General features: G+C 44.9%; 1 protein-coding gene and 1 non-coding gene across 2 annotated transcripts in view; one reads left to right on the top strand and one right to left on the bottom strand.

Moving 5' to 3' along the window:
* The window catches only part of LOC126210057 (delta and Notch-like epidermal growth factor-related receptor), a 364,547-nt gene that overhangs the window by 168,142 nt on the left and 171,055 nt on the right, over positions 1-25,350 (top strand). The window lies entirely within an intron of this gene.
* Positions 11,724-11,807, bottom strand: Trnap-ugg (transfer RNA proline (anticodon UGG)). The gene has a single exon. It is a non-coding gene; the product is annotated as a tRNA-Pro (tRNA).

Raw genomic sequence — 25,350 nt, 5'->3', positions numbered from 1 at the left:
CAGATATCAACTGCGTTTTTCAAAATAGGAACTCCCATTTTTATGACATATCCATGTAGTACGTAAAGAAATACGAATGTTTTAGTTGCACCACATTTTCGCTTTGTGATAGATGGCGCTGTAATAGTCACAAATATATGGCTTACAATATTAGACGAACATTTGGTAACAGGTAGGTTTTTTAAATTAAAATACAGAAAGTAGGTACGTTTGAACATTTTATTTCGGTTGTTCCAATATCATACATGTGCCTTTGCGAACTTATAATTTCTGAGCCGGCCGAAGTGGCCGTGCGGTTAAAGGCGCTGCAGTCTGGAACCGCAAGACCGCTACGGTCGCAGGTTCGAATCCTGCCTCGGGCATGGATGTTTGTGATGTCCTTAGGTTAGTTAGGTTTAACTAGTTCTAAGTTCTAGGGGACTAATGACCTCAGCAGTTGAGTCCCATAGTGCTCAGAGCCATTTGAACCATTTTTATAATTTCTGAGAACGCATGCTGTTACAGCGTGATTACCTGTAAATACCACATTAATGCAATAAATGCTCAAAATGATTTCCGTCAACCTCAATGCATTTGTCAATACGTGTAACGACATTCCTCTCAACAACGAGTAGTTCGCCTTCTGTAATGTTCGCACATGCATTGACAATGTGCTGACGCATGTTGTCAGGCGTTGTCGGTGAATCACGATGTCAAATATCCTTCAACTTTCCCCACAGAGAGAAACCCGGGCATCGACCAATCCACCTGTAATTAAATATGCTATTCAGTACCGCTTCAACCGCACGCGAGCTATGTGCCAGACATCCATCATGTTGGAAGTACATCGCCATTCTGTCATGCAGTGAAACATCTTGTACTAACAATGGTAGAACATTACGTAGATAATCAGCATACATTGCACCATTTAGATTGCCATCGATAAAATGGGGGGCAATTATCCTTCTTCCCATAATGCCGCACCATACATTAACCCGCCAAGGTCGCTGATGTTCCACTTGTCGCAGCCATCGTGGATTTTCCGTTGTCCAATAGTGCATATTATGCCGGTTTACGTTACCGCTGTTGGTGAATAACGCTTAGTCGCTAAACAGAACGCGTGCAAAAAATCTGTCATCGTCCCGTAATTTCTGTTGTGCCCAGTGGCAGAACTGAACATGACGTTCAAAGTTGTCGCCATTAATTCCTGGTGCATAGAAATATGGTACGGGTGCAATCTATGTTAATGAAGCGTTCTCAACACCGACGTTTTTGAGAGTCCAGATTCTCGCACAGTTTGTTTGCTACTGATGTGCGGATTAGCCGCGACAGCAGGTAAAACACCTACGTGGGCATCATCATTTGTTGCGGGTCATGGTTGACGTTCCACATGTGGCTGAACACTTCCTGTTTCCTTAAATAATGTAACTATCCGGCGAACGATCCGGACACTTGGATGATGTCGTCCAGGATACTGAGCAGCATACATAGCACACGGCCCTTGGGCATTTTGATCACAATAGCCATACATCAACATGATATCGACTTTTTCCGCAATTGGTAAACGGTCCATTTTAACACGGGTAATGTATCGCGAAGCAAATACCGTCCGCACTGGCGGAATGTTACGTTATCCCACGTACTTATACGTTTGTGACTATTACAGCGCCATCTATCACAAAGTGAAACATTCATATTTCTTTACGTACTACACGAATATGTAATAAAAATGGGGTTACTATTTATAAAAACGCAGTTGATATCCGTTTGACCTATGGCAGTGCCATCTAGCGGGCCAACCATAGCGCCATCTGGTTTCGCCCTTCAAGCTAGACGAGTTTCGTTCTTTGTAGTTTTTTCGTTTGATGCTTATTTCGTGAGATATTTGACCCGGTCTCTATCAATGGACAACCCTGTATATACAGAGTGATTAAAATTAAAGTTAAACTTTCTAAACGCTATAGAAATAACACCAATGGTCAGAACGACGTCAAATTGCAACGGCATATTATCGGAGAAGTGGGAAGACGTAGGACACAAGAATAAATAAGTTGTTACAAAATGTAGCAATATGTGGCGCTTTAAGCATCGTAATTTAAAACCTCAGTAAGGCTAACCATTTTGCTTCCCACCTATCCGAGGTCTTCTCCATTCCTGACGATCCCCATTTTGATTACTCCCTCTTCCCCACTGTCCTTGACCGCACTGACACCTCGGTCCCCCCGCTCGCCCCTAGCTTCCAGTACTTGGATCGGCTACCCCCCTCCGACATCAACACTCCCATCACCATGCAAGACATCACACTCGTCCTCCGCTCCAAACGCAACACCGCCCCTGGTCATGATGGCGTCACCTACCGTCACCTCAAGGAATCCCCTCCATCCTTCCTGTCTGTCCTTGCTACCCTGTACAATGTCCTCCTCTCCACTGGATTTTACCCTGACCTGTGGAAGACTTCCCGTGTCCTGCTGTTCCCCAAGCCTAACAAACCCCCCTCTGCTACCTCTTCCTATCGTCCCATCTGCCTCACCTCCGTGTTCAGTAAGGTCTTTGAGGCCATCCTCTCTCGCCGTATCCACTGCCACCTTAACCAGCACCGCCTCCTTCCTCTTACCCAATGTGGCTTCCGGCCTTCCTTCTCTGCTGACGACCAGCTCCTTAACCTTACCCATCTTCTTTCCCTCCAACTTAACTCCCGTCGCTCTGCTATCTTTGTTTCCCTTGACCTCCAGAACGCCTATGTCCGTGTCTGGCATCCCGGGCTCCTTTTCAAACTCCAGACCTATGCTCTCCCCATCAACTTCGTCCGTCTCGTTGCTTCCTTCCTCTCCCATCGTCCCTCCTATGTGACTATCCACAATTCCAACTCCCGTACTTTCTACCCCTCTGCCGGCGTGCCCCAAGGTTCTGTCCTTTCCCCTCTCCTCTATCTCCTGTACACTGCTGATATGCCCAAACCTCCCCCTCCTGTTCATCTTCTCCAGTTCGCTGATGACACCGCCTTCCTAGCCCTTTATCCTACCCTTCAACGGTCCCAACGTACTCTCCAAACCCACCTTGACCAATTCACCGCTTGGTGCAACCAGTGGTTCCTCCGTGTTAATCCCTCCAAGACCCAGGCGATCATCATAGGCCGCACCACCCGTTCCTTCCGCCTCCATGATTTCTACCTCACCATTTATGGCCGTCCTATCCACCTCACTCCTACCCTCAAATACCTTGGCCTCACCCTCGACCGCCACCTCACCTGGACTCCCCATCTCCTTACCATCCAAAACAAAGCTCACAACCGCCTCCGCCTCCTGAAACTCCTGTCCGGCCGGACATGGGGTCTGCATCCTTCTACCATCCTCCACACCTACAAATCCATGATCCGCCCCATCCTTTGTTATGCCAGCATCGCTTGGATTTCCGCCCCTCCCCGGTTCTATAACGCCCTCCAAATCCTCGAACGCCATGCGCTCCGCCTCGCCTTCCGCATCCGCCTTCCGTCCCCCACGCGCATCCTCTATGACCTCATCCCCTTCCCCCACCTTCTCCTTTTCCTTGAACACATCCGCACACTCTATGTTGTCCGTCGCCTTGATCCCCCTCACCCCCTGGTGTCTCCCTTCCTCTCCACTCCCGACCAGTTGCCGCGCCTTTACCGTTGTGTCCCTCCCTCTCTCCATCTCCACACCCTCCATCTCCTTTCCCAACACAACTTCCACCATCTACCGCTCCCGGATGATGAGCTTCGCCCTGACATCTACCCTTCCTACCAACTCTAACCCCCTCTTCCTGCCTCCTCCTCAGGGCTCCCTCTCCTCCCCCTCCCTCCTTCTGAGCGGATTTCCCCTCCCCCTCCATCTCTTGTGCCTTCTTTCAGTGTCTCTGCGCTCCCTCCTGCCCTGTCTTCCCTTTTCCTCTCCCGCCCCATGTGTCTCCTGCCTCTTCGTGAACCCACGGTTACCCCTCCTCCCTTCCTCCCGCCGCTTCCCCAGCTGCCCCATGCTCTCCCCTCCTTTTCCATCCTCTCTGCCCTTTCCCTCGGCAGGTCCCACCTGGTAGTTTTATTCTTCGTCGTGTGTGCTCCGAGTGGGTTTTAAGTGTGTTGTTTCGGAGTGTTTTTAATACTGTGGCCGACTTTTAACCTGTGCCTGTGCATCTAGTGACTTCCATGTGTTTTACAAATCACCAATTTTGTTTTTTAACTTTCTGGTGACTTTTTTTAACTGTCCCCAATGAACGTCTACATATCAGTGTATTTTTACCTCCATTTTCTCCCCTTACTCTGTTTTATGTTCCCCCTTTTTACCTCCTTATGTATGTATTATTTTATTCTTGTTTTAATTGTCATATCACTCGGCTGAAGAGCGGCGGATTGTGCTGCTGACAGCCCTCCCCTGCCCGTATGGGGCAGGGGAATGAAATCACAATAAAGAAAAAAAAAAAAAATCGTAATTTAATAGTGGTCGATTACAAATGACAATTGTCATACAACAATGCCTAAGGTGTACGTTTGACGCTAAACAAACTATACAACTCAGTGTGCATGTGTGTACAGATATGATACTGTTAGTTACGTAAGCCCATCCGCCACGGCAATGTCATATCACATCAGATGGGAAAAATCGGTTTTTAACTATCCTGAGGCCAAAAACCACATAAAAAGTATCAATAAAAATTAGATTGTATTAATAGTTTTCGTGAGACTGGGGTAAAATATGTTCAATATGCTGTCCACCATTTTCTGCAAGAAGTTAAAATCGAGAAACAGCATGTTCTACAACTGATCGAAGAGTTTCCGGGGTCACCTTCAGAATATGTTGCGCAATGAATGCCGTCAATGCAGCTACGTTTGCAATCGGAACAGTGAACAACCAATTTAGAAGTCAGACGGATTAAGATGAGATGATCGTGACGGCCAAACTGTAGGGAAATGGCGACTGATAATTCTAGCATTTTCTAAATGGCGCTTCAGCAGCTGCTTAACTGGATTTTAAATGTGCGGAAGTGCGCCATCTTACATGAAGATGATCCCATCCACACATCCACGCTGTTGGAGAGCTGGATTGACGTGGTTGCGCAAAAGACACTCATAGCGCTTACCAGTGACGGTACAGTAACAGCACCGGAAGCACGTGTGTCTTCGAAAAAATATGGCCTTATGATAAATGATGCCGTAAACCCGCACGACACAGTGACCTATTCAGGATGAAGCGGTACTGGTTGATTTGCGTGTGTGTTTTCCGTTGCCCATATTCGACAATTCTGTGTATTGACATATCCTGTCAGATGGAAGTGGGCTTCGTCTATCCACAAAATCTTCCACGGCCAATCATTGTCCACTTTCATGCGAGCTAGAAAGCCTAAAGCAAAGGTCACTCTTGCTGGCAGATCAACCGGAAGCAACTCGTGCGCATGGGTAATTTTGAATGGATAGCAAACAAGGATGTTTTGTAGGATTTTACGCATCGTGCTCACGGGTATGTCCAGTGTTCGGGCAATTCTCTGAGCACTACGCGTTTGTACACCACCACTCGTCTCCTCCTGCAGTGCTGTGGCCGCTGCTTCCACTGACGTCGAATCAGTTCGTTTCCTCCCTCTATCAGGTTGCATATCGGTAGAAATCGTCTTTTCGAATTTCCAAATCATTTTCTGCAGACCCATAGCAGTCATTGGTCCAACGCCTTTTTTGTCCGGAACTTCTGCACAGTCGTCATTCTTGTAACACAGCTTTACAGGCAGAGCGCGATCCTGCATTCAAACAGTCATGGCGAATGTCGCAGATGCGACAGGAGGAAAATCCGTGTACCAAGCGTGTTTACACCAACTGCAGTGGGTCGTGCGCATTACAGGTGTTTTCATTTACGTATTCTGACACATACAGCGCCACCTATTGATCAATTTTCACACTAATTGTCTTCTTCTGCCTACGTTTTCCCCCTTCCCCGATAATATTCCGTTGCAATTTGATGTCATTCTGGCCAGTGGTGTTATTTTTACAGCGTTCTGAAAGTTTTAATTATAATCACCATATATATATTTAATCAAGTATTTATCTGTTAGAGGTTAAATGAGGATAAAAAGTCACAGTCGGAGGGAAAGGCGTGCTTCTAAGTACATTGTGACGAAGTTTAACGAACCAAGTAGCTGGGTGATGAAAAAGATTTGTTCGCAAGGACATAAAAGACTCCTGAAGTGCATTTAACATGGAACACAGATCAAACGCAAAACACTGTGGTTCGTTACAGGCAACCTATAACAACTTATCAATCATCGTTATTCACGCAACGATTGGACTGATTAAAGGACGCAAAATGAAAGACAAATGATCACACATAAAGATTCAAGCACAAAACGAAATGGAAAGGAAAACACAATTTTCCAGAAATGCTTCAATCGTCAAAGCTGAGTTGCGACCCACACCGAAAAGAATCGTGAAATTTAACACTTGGTACACGATGCCAAGAAATAGTTCGATTTCGTCTGTATCTAACGGTGGCCTCAATATCCCTCTTGAGAATCGCTCACTGCCCTTAACTTCGGAGGTTAACTGTTGTAAATAACTAATTCAAAACTGAGCTCACCTCCATACAAAATCACCTTCTACAGTACGCGCAAAGACAGCATGTCACGGTGAACAGCAACTCTATGCTGCTGCGACATGTCTCGTCCCCACCCCGGTAACCTCTGTCTAAAGTCCGAACTGCCTCACCTCTGCGTACAGAGAGCATCAAATTTGGTTGGGGCGCACTGACCCATCACCAAGATGAGTTTGCCAGTAGCAGCAGCCGTCTCCTGCAGTCAACATACGGGATAGACAACGCCTGGTTCTTTCGTCGCAAAATTTTCCATTCTGTTTAATGTCCAAAATTAGAACGAAAGCGTCCCCGTCATGTGGTCTGGGAATGCCTATCGCGAGATCCTCTGGAACGGAAACCTGCGCAGGTAACTCTCTCACGCCCACCACACTTGTGTCTGTAGCCACATTTGAAACTTCAACTCCTGTTCCCAGGCTTCTGCTGCCACGTTAAACTGAGAATTTTCACCTGAATCCAGCCAGTCGCATTGAATTTTAGTTGCACCAAAATTCATTCAGTCCAGCTATCACCTTTGCTTAGGACATACAATACTGCACGGCCTGTGTTGTTCAGAAGTGCGATGCAATGTTTCTTCGGACTACAGCGGTTATGAAACAATATAGTATTTATCCGCCAACACCGGGAAAGTGACTTTCAATTAAAATGTCTGCCCTGCAGAGGAATTTACATAACGAATATACTAGTGCAGTTTGTAGACGCATGGTAGACGCATGGTCGACGACTTATGGAAGTTTGGGTCTGGTCGTGAGTCGAGCTCTGATAGCCAAATCGTAAGGCGACCGCTCGTGGCAAGCGGAAAATGTGGGTTTGAGTCGCAGTCCGGGACAAATTTTCATTGTCATTCCATTATGCAGCTGCTGGTTATTCATATTAGCAACCTTAAATACATGTATATACACTCCTGGAAATTGAAATAAGAACACCGTGAATTCATTGTCCCAGGAAGGGGAAACTTTATTGACACATTCCTGGGGTCAGATACATCACATGATCACACTGACAGAACCACAGGCACATAGACACAGGCAACAGAGCATGCACAATGTCGGCACTAGTACAGTGTATACCCACCTTTCGCAGCAATGCAGGCTGCTATTCTCCCATGGAGACGATCGTAGAGATGCTGGATGTAGTCCTGTGGAACGGCTTGCCATGCCATTTCCACCTGGCGCCTCAGTTGGACCAGCGTTCGTGCTGGACGTGCAGACCGCGTGAGACGACGCTTCATCCAGTCCCAAACATGCTCAATGGGGGACAGATCCGGAGATCTTGCTGGCCAGGGTAGTTGACTTACACTTTCTAGAGCACGTTGGGTGGCACGGGATACATGCGGACGTGCATTGTCCTGTTGGAACAGCAAGTTCCCTTGCCTGTCTAGGAATGGTAGAACGATGGGTTCGATGATGGTTTGGATGTACCGTGCACTATTCAGTGTCCCCTCGACGATCACCAGTGGTGTACGGCCAGTGTAGGAGATCGCTCCCCACACCATGATGCCGGGTGTTGGCCCTGTGTGCCTCGGTCGTATGCAGTCCTGATTGTGGCGCTCACCTGCACGGCGCCAAACACGCATACGACCATCATTGGCACCAAGGCAGAAGCGACTCTCATCGCTGAAGACCACACGTCTCCATTCGTCCCTCCATTCACGCCTGTCGCGACACCACTGGAGGCGGGCTGCACGATGTTGGGGCGTGAGCGGAAGACGGCCTAACGGTGTGCGGGACCGTAGCCCAGCTTCATGGAGACGGTTGCGAATGGTCCTCGCCGATACCCCAGGAGCAACAGTGTCCCTAATTTGCTGGGAAGTGGCGGTGCGGTCCCCTACGGCACTGCGTAGGATCCTACGGTCTTGGCGTGCATCCGTGCGTCGCTGCGGTCCGGTCCCAGGTCGACGGGCACGTGCACCTTCCGCCGACCACTGGCGACAACATCGATGTACTGTGGAGACCTCACGCCCCACGTGTTGAGCAATTCGGCGGTACGTCCACCCGGCCTCCCGCATGCCCACTATACGCCCTCGCTCAAAGTCCGTCAACTGCACATACGGTTCACGTCCACGCTGTCGCGGCATGCTACCAGTGTTAAAGACTGCGATGGAGCTCCGTATGCCACGGCAAACTGGCTGACACTGACGGCGGCGGTGCACAAATGCTGCGCAGCTAGCGCCATTCGACGGCCAACACCGCGGTTCCTGGTGTGTCCGCTGTGCCGTGCGTGTGATCATTGCTTGTACAGCCCTCTCGCAGTGTCCGGAGCAAGTATGGTGGGTCTGACACACCGGTGTCAATGTGTTCTTTTTTCCATTTCCAGGAGTGTATATAATAGCTGAAGCTTCCGCGGCCAGTCAGTCGACATAAAAGTTTTCTGTGTGGGGTACCGCGTCGTAACGTATAAAACTACTGCTGCTGGAGAAAAAGCAAAGTTTAGACCACGGTTGCAGCGGCCCTCTTCTGCGTCTACTGGTGCGTTCTAGCTATTCAGTATCCCTTATACTTTGTTGTTACCGTTCACTGCGCGTGCCATTACGTCAAAATTTTAAAAAGATAGTTCGTTTCATTGGTCACTTATGGAAGAAGGAGACGGAACTTTATTTTAAAGACTACGCACAACGTTTCTAGCCAGTGGTTCAAAATGGTTCAAATGGCTCTGAGCACTATGGGACTTACCATCTGTGGTTATCAGTCCCCTAGAACTCAGAACTACTTAAACCTAACTAACCTAAGGACATCACACACATCCATGCCCGAGGCAGGATTCGAACCTGCGACCGTAGCGGTCACGCGGTTCCAGACTGGAGCGCCTAGAACCGCACGGCCACACCGGCCGGCTCTAGCCAGTGGCAACAGCCATAAGTCGACCCACGCAGCCTTGTCGACGAACACAAGTAAGAAAGATAAGCAAGAAGTAGACGAACTGCAGCCAACAGTGCGCTTACTTGATGTGGAAAATGTTACTGACCGTATAGGCAAACACCTTCGCCGGGTTGAGTTGAACCTATCTTCTATAGTGGTCGAGGATCTAGGACGTGCTAGGCTCCAGCAAGGACAAGGTGGATGTATTACACACTGCAGGCGTGTACAAGTTGGAATGCGAATGTGGAGACGCATACATAGGCGAGACTGGCATTCCGCAACGTGAGCGCTATATTCGTCTAGGGAACACAATCTGCAGTGGCAGTACATCAACAAGACTGCAAAAAGAAATAAAATTCAGCAAAGCTTGCCTGTTGGCCAAGCAGCCGGTTATGACGAAACGCAAAATCACTTTAACACCCTAATAACATGAATAGGGAGAATGGACTCAGGCTTGCCCCATCTTGGCTGCCAGCAATCAGAGCCCAACAAACCGCACTGTCAACACGAGGCACGAGCACTACCGGCGAGTATACGTCCAGCAGTTGGTAAACAGCAGCCGACTTCTCATTCGACGGTGACCACCAATCATGGCACATAACACAAGAGCCAATAGACAACAGAGGTTACGTTCACCCTCCACCGCAATGACCTATTAAAATAAAGGTCGCTCCCCTTGTTCTATAAGTGACCATTGAAACGAAGTATCTTTTTAAAATTATGACGTAATGGCATGCGCAGTGAATAGTAACAACAAAACATAAGGGATACTGCACAGCTAGAACGCACCAGTATACCCTGAAGAAGGCCGCTGTAATCGTGGCTGAAACGTTGGTTTTTCTCCAGCAGCAGTAGTTATGACGCGATATCGCACCCAGAAAACTTTTATATCGCCATTTATGTATGTTTAGGATCGGTCGTTAGGGGCAAAAATGTTCTGAATGTGAAACGTCGTAAAACGAGAATAAAACACAGTTTCTGTTCCCAGCGTGACCTTCCTCCCTCGTAACGCATCGTGTTACGGACCATCCCAAGAACGCCACGTCACATGACGCGGGCATGGGCAGCCGCACAAGGTCGGAAACAAAGGATAAAAATGAACACCGTCCGAACAGGCCTTGGATGCCCAACGGTACCGAGCGGCCACCGTCTCATCTTCGATCCTTAGGTGTTACCGGATACCGATACGGAAAGACATGTGGACTGCACACCGTGCTCCCGACAGGTGTCAGATTTCCTAACCGATGTCGTTACCTCTCTGTCAAGTAGATCCTCACGTCACCTCACAAGCGCTGCGTCCATCCCGCTTGCCAACAGCACTCGGCAGACCTGGCCGGTTACCAATCCGTTACCCAAGCCTGATAGTGCTTTTCATCGGTGATCTGAAGGAAACCGGTGTTAACACTGGCGAGGACGTCGGCTAATAATGGATGAGTCGAGAAGTATTTAATGAATATGAAATCAAATGATAGATTCCGGACCCTTTGATGAGAAACAAACCCCTGCTCTATTGATAATTTGCGTATAAATTGTACTACGATGTATCTAAAAATTCAACAGCGAATTAAAGCATCTATATAATTTTAGAAAGGAAAGAATCATTATTGTACAATAGTAATACCGTGCATACAGGGGAATAGAAATCTGTAAACACATTTCGGAAGCTGTCATTTGGAGAGGAATTAATGACTTGTTCACTTTGGCGGCGTCCGTTAAAAAGATTCTCGAGTTCAAACGGAGCGCCTTCTTCGTCTTGATTACAGAGGAGCCCGCCTTTCCAACGGCCGGAGCTGCGCCAAGTCAGGAAATCTCTGATGCAAAAAGGAAGTGGCCAGTTCTGTGACCCAGCAGGCGACAGATAGCCGCTTGACCACAAAGCATGTTCGCACCAGAGCTGCTTCATTAGGGCCTCGCAGCTCATTCGGTAAAAACGGAAGGCTTATAGGATTGCTTTGTTGTCGTCCAGTCTATCTGTAGGTCTGTCCGACAGTTTAAAACCCTTTTCCTCAGGTATGGGCAAACGTATCAGGTTGAAATTTGTCACATACTGTGGTCAGTGGTCCGTTGGCAGGGTAAAGCATTGAATCTTCTACGTCATTGCAATCAAGAGATATGGCCCTATACAATACGTATTTTGATGCTGCCAAACTAACTTATCAAAACCTGTAGGTCACTTCCAGTTGGCTTACAAAAATGGTTCAAATGGCTCTGAGCACTATGGAACTTACATTCTGAGGTCATCAGTCCCCTAGAACTTAGAACTACTTAAACCCATCTAACCTAAGGACATCACACACATCCATGCCCGAGGCAGGATTCGAACCTGCGACCGTACCGGTCGCTCGGTTCCAGACTGTAGTGCCTTGAACCGCTCGGCCACCCCGGCCGGCAGTTGGCTTACAATTATGGAATTTGACAAAAGGAAGTTTTCACGGTATTACCAAAGGGAAAAATCTGAAAACTGTGTATTTGTAATTATGTCATAAGAAAAAAATCTTTTGTCATTTGTTATCGAACTGTCTGTTTGTATATCCCTCTGTTAAGACCCTTTTCTCTCTTGAATGGATAGAGGTATCTAGCTGAAACTTATGTCTCCCGCTATGGTTTATGGTCACTTGGCCAAGTAATGAACGTTAGCTAGTAAGTCAATGTACGGCTATTTACGTCACATATTTTGACACTCGCAAACTCACTCATCAGAACCTGTAGGGCACTTCCTCATGACTTAGAACCATGAAATTTGGCAAGCAGCAAGGTTTCACAGCACACGTAGAGGGAAAAAAAATCCTGTAATTGGTAGTTTGTTATTATATCACACCAAAAAATGTTTCTTTTCTGATTTGTTATCCAACGTCAAATATGAAATTAAAACAATTAGTAGTTCAGCGTTTAGGCTGACTGGCTGGGTCCCAATCGTAACAGTCAAATATCAGGCAAGCAATGGCTTCATTGCTCATATGACGCGTTTGGGAATTTATCCATCATCAGATAACAAGGAGCGTAATCGCTACTAGATATCTGATGTGCATAAACTCCAAAACGCGTCATATGAGCAATGAAGTCATTCTTCCTTGCCTGATGGTTTTACTTTTACCATTGCGACTCAGTCAGTCTGAATGCAGAATTACTGACTTGCACGACTTTATGTCACATTATATAACTGAAATTAAAACGTTATCGAAAATCTCGAACCCTTTAGATCCGGTACACTGCCAGTATCAATGTCGATAACAGGGAAAAGTGGTTGAAGTGTTTGGTTCCAAAAGTGGATGAATTGTTTGTACGGAACCAACAGTGCCCGAATTCTTCTCGCACCTGGCCAATTTTTTCTGCCTGTTGGCAGACTAGTATTAGGTGCCACCCAGCTAACAAGACCCCTGAACATCGCCGCTAGGGAACATTTCTGCAACATCTTCTTTGAACGACTACTAGCTACAGTCTCGCCTTCGATCTCGCCCTCGACCGCGTCTTCTCCGTAGGCACGCTCCGCCATGCTGCGGGAAAGTTTAACGGTTCGTTACTTCGTGCGCATTCTAGTAATGATGCTCGGATTTTATCGTCGTTTCGGTCGTTTGGAGTTCGCTCTCGCGATACAACGGGTGTGCAGCAGTGCCAGCCATTTGGTAAGGTTCACCGAAGACTGCCACTTCCCAATTTTGCTGCCTAAACCTGTTTCTCGCGGTACAGTATTCTCTCTCCGAAGTGTTACAGTTGAAGTAGTGTAATTACGCCGCTAGAGGGTGTAGTAGAACAGTATTGAGCTGTGAGTGGTTCTTTCTCCTTATTACGATAATATTTATTTTATTTAAACGAGTCTTGAGTATTCAAACATAGGAATTATACTGCCAACCGGTTGCAGATAACTGTTGGTAGATTGACCTACGTTCCGACACCTCTAAGAGTGTCCTTATCACAATGAAATTTTGAGAAACCGTCAAGTTACATTGCGAGAAAGCGTGTTTTATTTCTTTTTTGCCTAGAGCATATATACTTTGAATTCTGATCATTGCTTTCTCACAATGTAATTTCACAGTTTCTCAAAATTTCGGCCTGACGAAGACACCCTTAGAGGTGTTGAAACCTAGGTCAACGTACCAGGCAGTTACGTTGAAACTGTTGGTTGTATAATTCCTATGTATGAAAATTATAGAATGTTACAGAAGCAGCCATGTTTATAACTGTAAGTTCTGAATATTTATTTTCTCGTATAAAATAACAAAATTTAGAAATTACTTTTTCCAGACCAAAATTGTTACAATATGTGCAAACAAATCAGCTTTGTAGTTACTCAACAAGAAAAATACATTCAATACGAATGTGCTCACGTAACAGTATGAAATTTCACTGCAGTGAAAACACATGAAATATCAATGATGCTTCGTAATAAAAATGATTTAAACATTTATATACATACATATTAAAAAGTTATACACAAAACCTTTACGTAAGGAGAAAATTTTACTTAAAATCTGTAAAAAAAATTTCATAATAAAAGTACATTTCAAATAAGCATCGCCTGCAATGTTACAGTTAAATAAACCTAGCCACATCAGAATTTTATTATAGATACTTCCCTGTGTGCTGATAGCATAATTAAATCTAGAGCATCATTGGCCTTCAGCAAATGAAGCAATTAATTATTTTAGTAACTTGAAGAGGTGTTCTGCTATCCCCAGCGGCTAGTCAGTAAGGCAAATGTTGTCGGCTGCTCCTTCCGATGTCATCCACAAGGTCATTTATGTATATTGTGAATAGCAACGGTCCTATGACACTCCCCTGCGGCACACCTGAAATCACTCTTACTTCGGAAGACTCCTCTCCATTGAGAATGGAGTTAAATAAGGAACAGGTTGATTGCATACAACATAACGAAAAATCAAATGACATGAAATCCAGCGGTCAAAAGAATACGCATCTGAAAAACTTAGGGAATCGAGAATTGACAGATATGAAGCACAGTTAGAAAGCTAATACTGCTTTCATAATAAGTGCTGAACAGACTGAATTCACTGAGAACACACAGCAGAGCACATCACTTAATAACATCTGCAGAGTTTCAACACAAGAGAACAGCCCTGTTTAGTAACTCACCCACACAGGCAATTCCGCTGTCTCCAGGTTCTGCAGAGATGCCGTCGAGTTGCCCAACCATGCGCAATGGCGCGGGTTTTAACGTGTGGCGGCTGCGTGACGTCTCGTGACTGCCCAGTAGTTGTAGGTCAACGCTCTTCCTACATGTCGTTGCTGTGAATGTTTTAAGTCTGTGGAGGCTACCCTCGGTTGAGAGTACCTTGTTCTGTACTGATTTCAGAATATATCTGTTCGTTTTTATTTCTAAATTTTGTGTTTAGTAGTATTGCGATTTCTTTCCCATTTCCTCAATATACACTCAAATCAGTGGCCCCTTCTAGTAGGATCGTACTCCATGCCTACCCACTTCCATTGTGTGCCAGCCCAATCCGCTGTAACTAGCTATGACGTCACAAATGTTTGCAATACCTTAAAAATAAAATAAATAGTCTGAAAAGTTGGCAGCATGTCAGGAATGATGCTAAAATGGTAATGTGTTAAGTTTAAGTTCAGTAACTTTAACAGTTTCTCCAAATTTGGACATTTTTCATAAAAATCATCGGCGCAACAGGAAGGAGCTAGAAACTTCAAAATTTATATTCGGATTCCTCTTTCCTTGTAATTTAATGGAAACAGTATGCTAGATTTCACAAAGTAATATTTCGGTTTAAATTCATTTGTGTCCTAAGAATTCGGAAGCAAGATAGATTAAGTAAGTGATTAGATAAAGCTAGGATGTTTACATTGAGGTAGAATGGAGATACGCTATAATAACAAAGATGCGAGAAGTTTCAAAAAGGTAGTTATAAAGCTATAGCTGTAGTGTCTCTCCAAAGGGTAAGTTCAGAGCTCATCTATTGCATGAAGTACAACTAAAATAATTCTCTCCCCAAAAGTATTTAACCTAGCCACTTGACTTCCGCAAGGCGTTCGATACAGTTCACCACAGTCTTTAATGAACAAAGTAAGAGCATATGGACTATCAGACCAATTGTGTGATTGGATTGAGGAGTTCCTAGATAACAGAACGCAGCATGTCATTCTCAATGGAGAGAAGTCTTCCGAAGCAAGAGTGATTTCAGGTGTGCCGCAGGGGAGTGTCATAGGACCGTTGCTATTCACAATATACATAAATGACCTTGTGGATGACATCGGAAGTTCACTGAGGCTTTTGGAGATGATGTTGTGGTGTATCGAGAGGCTGTAACAATGGAAAATTGTACTGAAATGCAGGAGGATCTGCAGCGAATTGACGCATGGTGCAGGGAATGGCAATTGAATCTCAATGTAGACAAGTGTAATGTGCTGCGAATACATAGAAAGATAGATCCCATGTCATTTAGCTACGAAATAGCAGGTCAGCAACTGGAAGCAGTTAATTCCATAAATTATGTGGGAGTACGCATTAGGAGTGATTTAAAATGGAATGATCATATAAAGTTGATCGTCGGTAAAGCAGATGCCAGACTGAGATTCATTGGAAGAATCCTAAGGAAATGCAATCCGAAAACAAAGGAAGTAGGCTACAGTACGCTTGTTCGCCCACTGCTTGAATACTGCTCAGCGGTGTGGGATCCGTACCAGATAGGGTTGATAGAAGAGATAGAGAAGATCCAACGGAGAGCAGCGCGCTTCGTTACAGGATCATGTAGTAATCGCGAAAGCGTTACGGAGATGACAGATAAACTCCAGTGGAAGAGTTTGCAGGAGAGACGCTCAGTAGCTCGGTACGGGCTTTTGTTGAAGTTTCGAGAACATACCTTCACCGAGGAGTCAAGCAGTTTATTGCTCCCTCCTACGTATATCTCACGAAGAGACCATGAGGATAAAATCAGAGAGATTACAGCCCACACAGAGGTATACTGACAATCTTTCTTTCCACGAACAATACGAGACTGGAATAGAAGGGAGAACCGATAGAGGTACTCAAAGTACCCTCCGCCACACACCGTCAGGTGGCTTGCGGAGTATGGATGTAGATGTAGATGTAGAAATGCCTCCAGTATTAGTTCTCATTCCCAAAGAGAATTTTGTATTTGTGTTTCAAACAGTTTTCAAACAACTTCAACTGACTGCTTTTATGAACAGTGTGATAAAGTTCATGGACAGCATGCACCCTATACGGTGTCCTAATCTAAGGCTCTAACAATTTCTAGAACGTATATCATAGAAACGTTTATGGCTTGAACAGCTTTTTGTGATGACGCAGTGTGGGCTGGCACAGGTGTGCAGGTAATGAATGCGAGCAGGTGCAAGCTCGCCGCAGGCCCTCCTTGGGAGCTTTCGAGGACGCGCCTAACAAGCCCGCCCTGGCGCAATTAACCCAGACACTTGTCTTCTCCGCTCCGCTTCGTTCGCCTACGGGGCGCTGGATGCAACCCCGCGATACAATTCCTCCACATCTGTCGCGGATAGCGGTCAGGCGAAGAAGTCGGGGACACAAAGTGATCAGTGAAATTAATTGGTCTTCTTCGTCATCGCTGAAAAATATTGTTCTGATTCTCCCGAATACAAGGCCAGCTTGTATAAAACAGCGCACCCTCCTTTGATTTATCCATAGTGTACAATACTGTTACGCAGAGAATTCATTTAAAAATGTGAAAAGCTAGTGCATTCATTTCTGAATACCGATCACTGTCCAAACTGCCCATGTGATTTCACACTAGAATACTACATACTCTGTCAACTGACGTCAGATCCAAGACAACGACATTTGTTTTCCATCTTTTGTGCAACAGATTCCTATTTGCTTGCCTGAAAACTGAGTCAGAATCTCTCCATAATGAAAGACATTCTGAGCTCAAAAAGAAAATAAGGTAATTGTTATCTGTTGCACAGCTTTGGAGTAAGGTTTCCCAGAGAAAAAGCATCAGACTGCCAAACTTTGTATGAAATACAAATGGTTCAGTATTATTATTGTTATATGCTTCGTGTAACATTTCCTATCAAACGCCTACTTTGTCTAACCTAAGTAATCCTACACTGTATAGAATTTATTGCTTAACTGAAAACTTTAACTGCCTTTTTAAATGAGTTTGTTTTAGCTATGGCTTTTAATTTTCTTGGGCAGTTTATTGCACAGTGTTATTCCATGATGGAATATGTTGTTTTGAATTTTACGTTAAATCTTTCTTGGTAAATTAAAACCCAGTCTAGATCTTGTTCCATAGTTTCAAGTACATAACTGATTGGTTTATGTATTCACATACAGTTGTTACAGTCATCAGCGTGTTCAGCGGATCACATTAAGGCCGATTATTATTTTTGGTTACTGATCTCACGCCCTTTTGTCCACTTTGAAAACTGTGTTCATTTTTTGTACATTTGTTACCCAGAAAGTATTTGATACCTAAAAATTGAGTCATAAAGTAGCCATCCTCTCTGTGTACACATCATGAAAAGTGAGATGGTATTGCTAAGAGGGTGCTAAAATATTTTCACGTTCTGGACCCTACTTATACATCATTACCTAATTACAAGCGATGTTGTCAATAAAAGTCGACAACAACTATCGAAATTTGTTCTTTTTTATTTTTTTATAGTGGGTGTACAAGGGATGTTGTCAATAAGAATCGACAACAATTATCGAAACTTTTTTTTCAGTTTTTTATTGTGGATGCAGAGTACATCTCCGTTGGTAGTACACGTTATGAAAATTATGTTGGTATTGCTAGGATTAATCCACTGACGATGGTGGAACATCATCGAATCATGTATAGGTGTTAAAGATCAAAATTGTGTTTTCTTGAGGCTTAATCCTATTTCCACAATTATATATTAATGTCACGTGTTTTTCTTCTGCTTCAGCATAACTCCATTGCATATTGACCCACTGTAAACCAGTGGCGGATACAGAAAAACCTCAAGGAGGGGGCTTTATAGGTATCTTGAACTATCTTTACTTTTACCGCAATAAAAAATAATCAAGTCACATGCAAAATTTAAGAAAGTTTTGTTTGAACTGATTATACAGATTTACAAGACAATGCCATCTTATGATATAAAAAAGTTGCAGTTTTGGTTCTCTGCTTAAATGATGAATTCTGTGCGCTTATTATTCCTGGAAAATTGGTTAATTACGTCATTCATAGGACAATCAATGTCAGGGTGAGTGTTCAACAAACCAAGCCATTAAGTCGACCTTCCTTCATTGTCGATCTCAGCCATGTCTTTGTACGCCATAATGTACTGTAGCAATAGATGTAGGTCGACAAGAAAGTATTTTGTACAGCGTGTGCAAAGTAGGATACTCAGATCTAGGACAAACAGAAGACGCTTGCGTAACAGAATCACGACCGTTAAGGAAATTTATGCTCGTTTGCTTGTATTGAAGAATCTCTCCCATTAGTCTCTTTTTAATCAGAAAGAGCTATTATTCTTCTAAGGCCGGTAGTTCAGTTAAGTATTGATTCAATTTACAATATGCGTCAGATCGTTACCGTCATGTTTCAGTAGTTTTGAGGGTAAGAGTATGTTGAATTTTAAATGATACATATTTTCTTCAGAAAAACGTTCTCTCATGTCAGTCGTAATATGGTCCAGTGTTGGTACAAAAACAGTTCTTTTCCAATATGGCATAGCATCATCATTATGCTCGCAGTTTTCCATTTGTCTTTCTCTGGTTGTAAGACGAGGAACACTCGTCTCCACGTTTAACTCTTCCATAACTGCCTTCGCCTCTTCAACAATACGAGCAAAGTGGCTCTCAGCATTAGCTCTCATGCCCCCGTACACCTTGAGCATCGAAGCTAATTTTGCTTTTGCCATCGCGATGTCCAAGCTAGGGTCTTGTAAGATTTTGCTGACTGGATATGTAGTGCTCAAAATGTCAATGAGAAATTACTGTGAACTACTTTTATTAATACTTCACAATCAACTGATCATTCTCACTCTTGACTAATCTTCATACTTGCACTTGCTACAACTAGGACTTTTTACTTATCCATTCTTCAGTCTTAATATTTCTGCTGCTGAACATGAACTGGCTTCCTATTCGGCGAATAGTAAGTCTTTATAACGCTACGTATCGAAGGTTCTCTATATAAGAAAACAGCAGAATACTCGTATTCGCGACTTTTCTCGAACAAATGCCAGACAGAATAACGTATCGAAGGTTTTCTGTACAAGAAAACAGTAGAATAGTCGCGACTTTTCTCGAAAAAATGCCAGACAGAATAACGTATCGAGATCATTAAAACTGCCGCAACTTTTCTCGTAGGTATGTGTAGCACGCGGACGTGCAGGCTACATAGGAAAGTACAACTACTCGATAACTCGATTCAGTCGAGTTATCTGAGGAAAGAAACGAACGAGTGGCGGGCGGGCTGACTGGCGGGGACGGCGAGGGTGGTAATGCAGGCGGCCCCGCAATGGGGAAGGGGAGGGGGGGAGCGCCCCCCCCATGTGTATCCGCCACTGCTGTAGATACCTTTGAAGGTTCCATTTGCTTACTCTGCATGATCGTCTTTTGTTTTCTTAGTGACTATAATATTGCTGTCATCAGGATCCCCATGGCTAATACTACTGCGAACAATATTGGTCCTAAAATATGCCACCTTGAGAAATTTCTATATTGATGTGTTTTGGTGCCGATGCGTTTCATTAAACGTTTAACCTCGCTGGCTGTGGATGGATGGACATGTGATTTAGCACACGAAACTGGTTCGAGGAAATGTGGCTTACATCAGTCCACTTTTTTCGTGTCGTCGCTGTTACGAACGAATCTAGAGACACGCGCAAAGCGGCGCCCGCCGCCAATGCTGCTCTAGTCCGCCGTGCGCTGCCGATGCATTTGCAGCGAGCGGCCGGCGGATTTGCAACAGCAAATTACTAATGGCCCCGAGGCGAAACCTGCGCACAAAGTGGCGCGCCGGCTAATCGTTTTACAGCCGCTGCCGGCCTTTGTGTTCGCACAAAGCCCCCGGGCCTGACTCGCGCTGCCTTTGAGGTACGCACAGGCCGGCGACTTTCGGCCGCTCGTATTCATTCTGCGCTGTTTCGCCCCAGAGTCGCTGCGCAACTTCGGACACACCTTTGTTTCGGACTCTCTATTCGCATTCAAAGCACTTCGCGTTTCGAAAGCTATGACATTTTCTCGACGCCGGACATGTTTTATTAACTAGCCGTGTTCTCTTTCGGCCGTCACTGTTTTCTGGACATCAAAGCATCCGGAAAAGCGACTACCGACAATGTCACGCCGAAAGCCCGTAATTTCACTTTGGTGTTGCACCTTTTCGTGTCGTGTGCTCGATGAAAGAGACTTTGATTGGAAAGTCTTGTTAGAGGCTGCCTCATTTTACCTGCTCTGTCACAGTGTGCCGCCGAATATGGACTGTATGAGTTCATTCGTTAAATGAGAGTGACGGAAGCCGGGGGCGGGGGGAGGAAGTGAGCGACTGCGTTATCGGTTAATGCAGATCGATGACTACCTGCATGCAATGCTCTCTTTCATACGTACGTTTAACAAGTAAAAGTTTCATGTTAGAGATTAGGTAATTCAATAAAGCCTGTTTCTGTTTTTGTGGAACTACAGTGTCGAGAACACTTTCGGGACCAGAGTGACACGTTGTTCAAATGGTTCAAATGGCTCTGAGCACTATGGTACTTAAGTTCTGAGGTCATCAGACCCCTAGAACTTAGAACTACTTAAACCTAACTACATCTACATCTACATACTCACTCCGCAGTCCACCATACGGTGCGTGGTGGAGGCTACCTGGTACCACAACTAGCATCTTCTCTCCCTGTTCCACTCCCAAACAGAACGAGGGAAAAATGACTGCATATATGCCTCTGTACGAGCCCTAATCTCTCTTATCTTATCTTTGTGGCCTTTCCGCGAAATGTAAGTTGGTGGCAGTAAAATTGTACTGCAGTCAGCATCAAATGCTGGTTCTCTAAATTTCCTCAGTAGCGATTCATGAAAAGAACGCCTCCTTTCCTATAGAGACTCCCACTCGAGTTCCTGAAGCATTTCCGTAACACTTGCGTGATGATCAAACCTACCAGTAACAAATCTAGCAGCCCGCCTCTGAATTGCTTCTATGTCCTCCCTTAATCCGACCTGATAGGGATCCCAAACGCTCGAGCAGTACTCAAGAATAAGTCGTATTAATGTTTTATAAGCGGTCTCCTTTACAGATGAACCACATCTTCCCAAAATTCTAACAATGAACCGGAGACGACTATCCGCCTTCCCCACAACTGCCATTACGTGCCTGTCCCACTTCATATCGCTCTACAATGTTACGCCCAAATATTTAATCGACGTGACTGTGTCAAGCGCTTCACTACTAATGGAGTATTCAAACATTACGGGATTCTTTTTCCTAATCTTCTGCATTAATTTACATTTATCTATATTTAGAGTTAGTTGCCATTCTTTACACCGATCACAAATCCTGTCCAATTCATATTGTACCCTCCTACAGTCACTCAACGACGACACCTTCCCGTACACCACAGCATCATCAGCAAACAGCTGCACATTGCTATCCACCCTATCCAAAAGATCATTTATGTAGACAGATAACAACAGCGGACCTAACACACTTCCCTGGGGCACTCCAGATGATACCCTCACCTCCGATGAACACTCACCATCGAGGACAACGTATTGGGTTCTATTACTTAAGAAGTCTTAGAGCCACTCACATAGTTGGGAACCAATCCCATATGCTCGTACCTTAGGAGTCTGCAGTGGGGCACCGAGCCAAACACTTTATGGAAGTCTAGGAATATGGTTCGCAAGATATCATGAAAAAAGGGCGAGTTGCGTTTCGCAGGAGTGATGCTTTCTAAAGCCGTGCTGGTGCATGGACAGCAATTTCTCTGTCTCAAGGAAATTCATAATATTCGAACTGAGAATATGTTCGAGAATCCTGCAAAAAACCAATGTTAAGGATATTGGTCTTTAATTTTGACGATCCGTCCTTCTACCCTTCTTATATACAGGCGTCACCTGCGCTTTTTTCCAATCGCTCCTAAGGAATCACACACATCCATGCCAGAGGCAGGATTCGAACCTGCGACCGTAGCAGTCACGCGCTTCCAGACTGTAGCGCCTAGAACCTCTCCGCCACCCCGGCCGGCGATGCGTTGTTAATTATTGTAGGAGTATATCATACGTTCACAACAGATGAAACGCACATGGCACAGTGAAGAGTGCCCAAACGGTCGCATGAATACACAGCGTCCTCCACGCGGGTGGCAACGTAGACATGTATTTTCTCACGGAAACAGTCATAAACGTGCCCAGTGGAATCCTGCCATAGTCCAAGCACCTATAGCTCAGAGATAGAGTTCTTACAGGCTCTGGAGAACGAGTAAATTCCCATCTCATCATATGTGTTCAATTTCCGTGCGACCTGGTGATCTTGCTACCCAGGGACGATGTTCTGCACCACGACAAAAAGCATCGCAACAGACGACTGTGGACGTGCATTGTCCTGCTGAAAACGGGCCTCGTCTTACTGTCTAAGAAATGGCAAAATCAAGGGGACAACATCCTGCACAAACACCAGAATGTGGCTTTCCACACTGTGAAGCCGGGAGTGGAACCTGCGTGTCGTGGTTGAGTGCACACTGGGATAGGGCGCTCACCAGATCTTGCCGTACACTTGTGCTTCCATCAACCACATATACACAAAACCTAATCTCACAACTGAATCGGAAAGAACGCTATTCCACCAGAGTAGCCGTGCTCTGACGGTACTGTGGTGTCAGTGGCACCTTGGCCAGAGGCACACGTGACCTTAGTCATGCTACAAGCAGACAGTTGCCAGTGGTACTTGTTGACACACTAGTTGCAACATGATTCCATATTTCTTCCTTGGGTGATGTACGGTTGTCCACCAGTGTTGGCACAATGCGTCGATTTTGCAGTGCGTCTATACTACGCGGACGTTCAGAGCCTGGTCCATCCAGCTTCCCGCAGGCCCACAGTGCGACCTCGTTGAAATGACTGAAGCTGTTCGATTGGAGTACGTTCTCATCAGTGGGACGTGATTATGCCTTGGAATGAATATTGGAAACGCTGTTCACCTAGTGACTGTCTGCAGCGTCAGAACGAAGAGTAAACATACAGACCTCCTGAGCTCCATGTGATCGCCGGTCAACTTGACAAATGAATCGCTAACACGACAACCCACCAGTAATGACAATGAACTCTGAACACAGTCCTTGCGGATATTGCGTTCGCGTATTCCGGCAGTCCACCTTTGCTCAGCATCGCATCCCAATTTTTTTATACAGCTTTTTGGGAAATCGGCCTTTTTGGAGCTTCTGCACATATGTAATGTTTCAAAGATTTCCGACACATTGCAGAATTGTAGTAAAGCACCACAATGGCATTTGCGCAAGACACGTGCTACAGGCAACATGGTGTAACCGAATTTTTGGTTGCACTAAGGATACGATTCGCTGATGACATTGCTGTTTTCAGTGAAACTTGCATGACCTGCTGAATGGAATGAGCAGTCTAATGAGTACAGAATATGGACTGAGAATAAATCGAAGAAAGAAAGTAATGGAAGTAGCAGAAATGAGAACATCGAGAAACTTAACATCATCATTGGTGGTCATGAAGTAGATGAAGTTAAGAAATTCTGCTCCCCAGGCAATAAAATAAACAGTGACGGACGTAGCAAGGAGGACATCAAAAGCAGACTAGCACTGGCAAAAAGGCCATTCCTGGCAGAGAGAAGTTTACTAGTATCAAACATAGTCCTTAATATTAGGAAAAAATTTCTGAGAATGTACGTTTGGAGTACAGCATTGTATGGTAGTGAAACACGCACTATGGGAAAACCGAAATAGAAGTGAATCGAAACATTTGAGATGTGGTGCTACAGACGAACGGTGAAAATTAGGTGGACTGATAAGATAAGGATTGATGATGTGCTCTGCAGAATCGGGAAGGAAATGAAATGTGAAAATCACTGACAAGGAGAAGGGACAGGATGGTAGGACATCTTTTAAAACATCGTGGAACGACTTACATGTACTAGACGGAGCTGTAGAGGGCAAAAACTGCAGAGGAAGACAGAGATTGGAATACATTTAGCAGACCTAGATTGGAAATGCTACTCTGAGATGAAGAGGTTGGCACAGGAGAGGAATTGTTGGCGGGCTTCATAAAACAAGTCAGAAGACTGATGACTCAAAAAAAAAAAATCCGAACATCCATAAACATTCGTGTCCCGTGTATGGTAATGTTGCAGTTGATTCAAGTACTATTAGGCAATACGTAAGGAGAGGAATATTCCACAAGATTTCGGGATTGCAGCCGGATCTCATCGACTTCTTTCCACGATATTTCGGCTGACAACCTTACAGTCATCTTCAGGCGAGTGTTTGACACTGGAGATTGCTAGTGCAAGTCGCTCTATTTATACGTAAAAGTGCCGCAGGCGCGCATGCGCAAGTTACCGTAGCATGCGCGCCACCTGTCGATTCCAAGGCCCTCTACAATATTACTGCATCTATGGAGCGCAAAGGAATGCGTGAAAAAAGTAAAACATGCACGCAGACGTGTCCAAAACAATAAAATGCAAAATTTCAATATTAAAATTAAAATTTTTTGTCGCTCGACATGTCAGAAGCCATAAAAAGTTTTCTTTTGGTTGAAATTAAAGAAATCAACGGGTCCCAGGCCTTATTCAATAAAAAGCCGCCATCACGATTAATGAGATTTTCCGCTAGACGTATTTCCACGGATTCCTTCACAATTGAATCACAGAAGGATCTCGATGGGGCCAAGATTTTCGTGGCCGAATAATCCATAGTATGTCCTGAGGAAATACAATGTTCGGCTATGGCCGACTTACTGGGCTGTAAAAGGCGAGTGTGGCGCTCATGTT

Source organism: Schistocerca nitens, chromosome 1, assembly GCF_023898315.1.
Source record: "Schistocerca nitens isolate TAMUIC-IGC-003100 chromosome 1, iqSchNite1.1, whole genome shotgun sequence".
In the NCBI taxonomy this organism is placed as follows: Eukaryota; Metazoa; Arthropoda; class Insecta; order Orthoptera; family Acrididae; genus Schistocerca; species Schistocerca nitens.
This window is presented reverse-complemented; position numbering and strand designations above follow the sequence as displayed.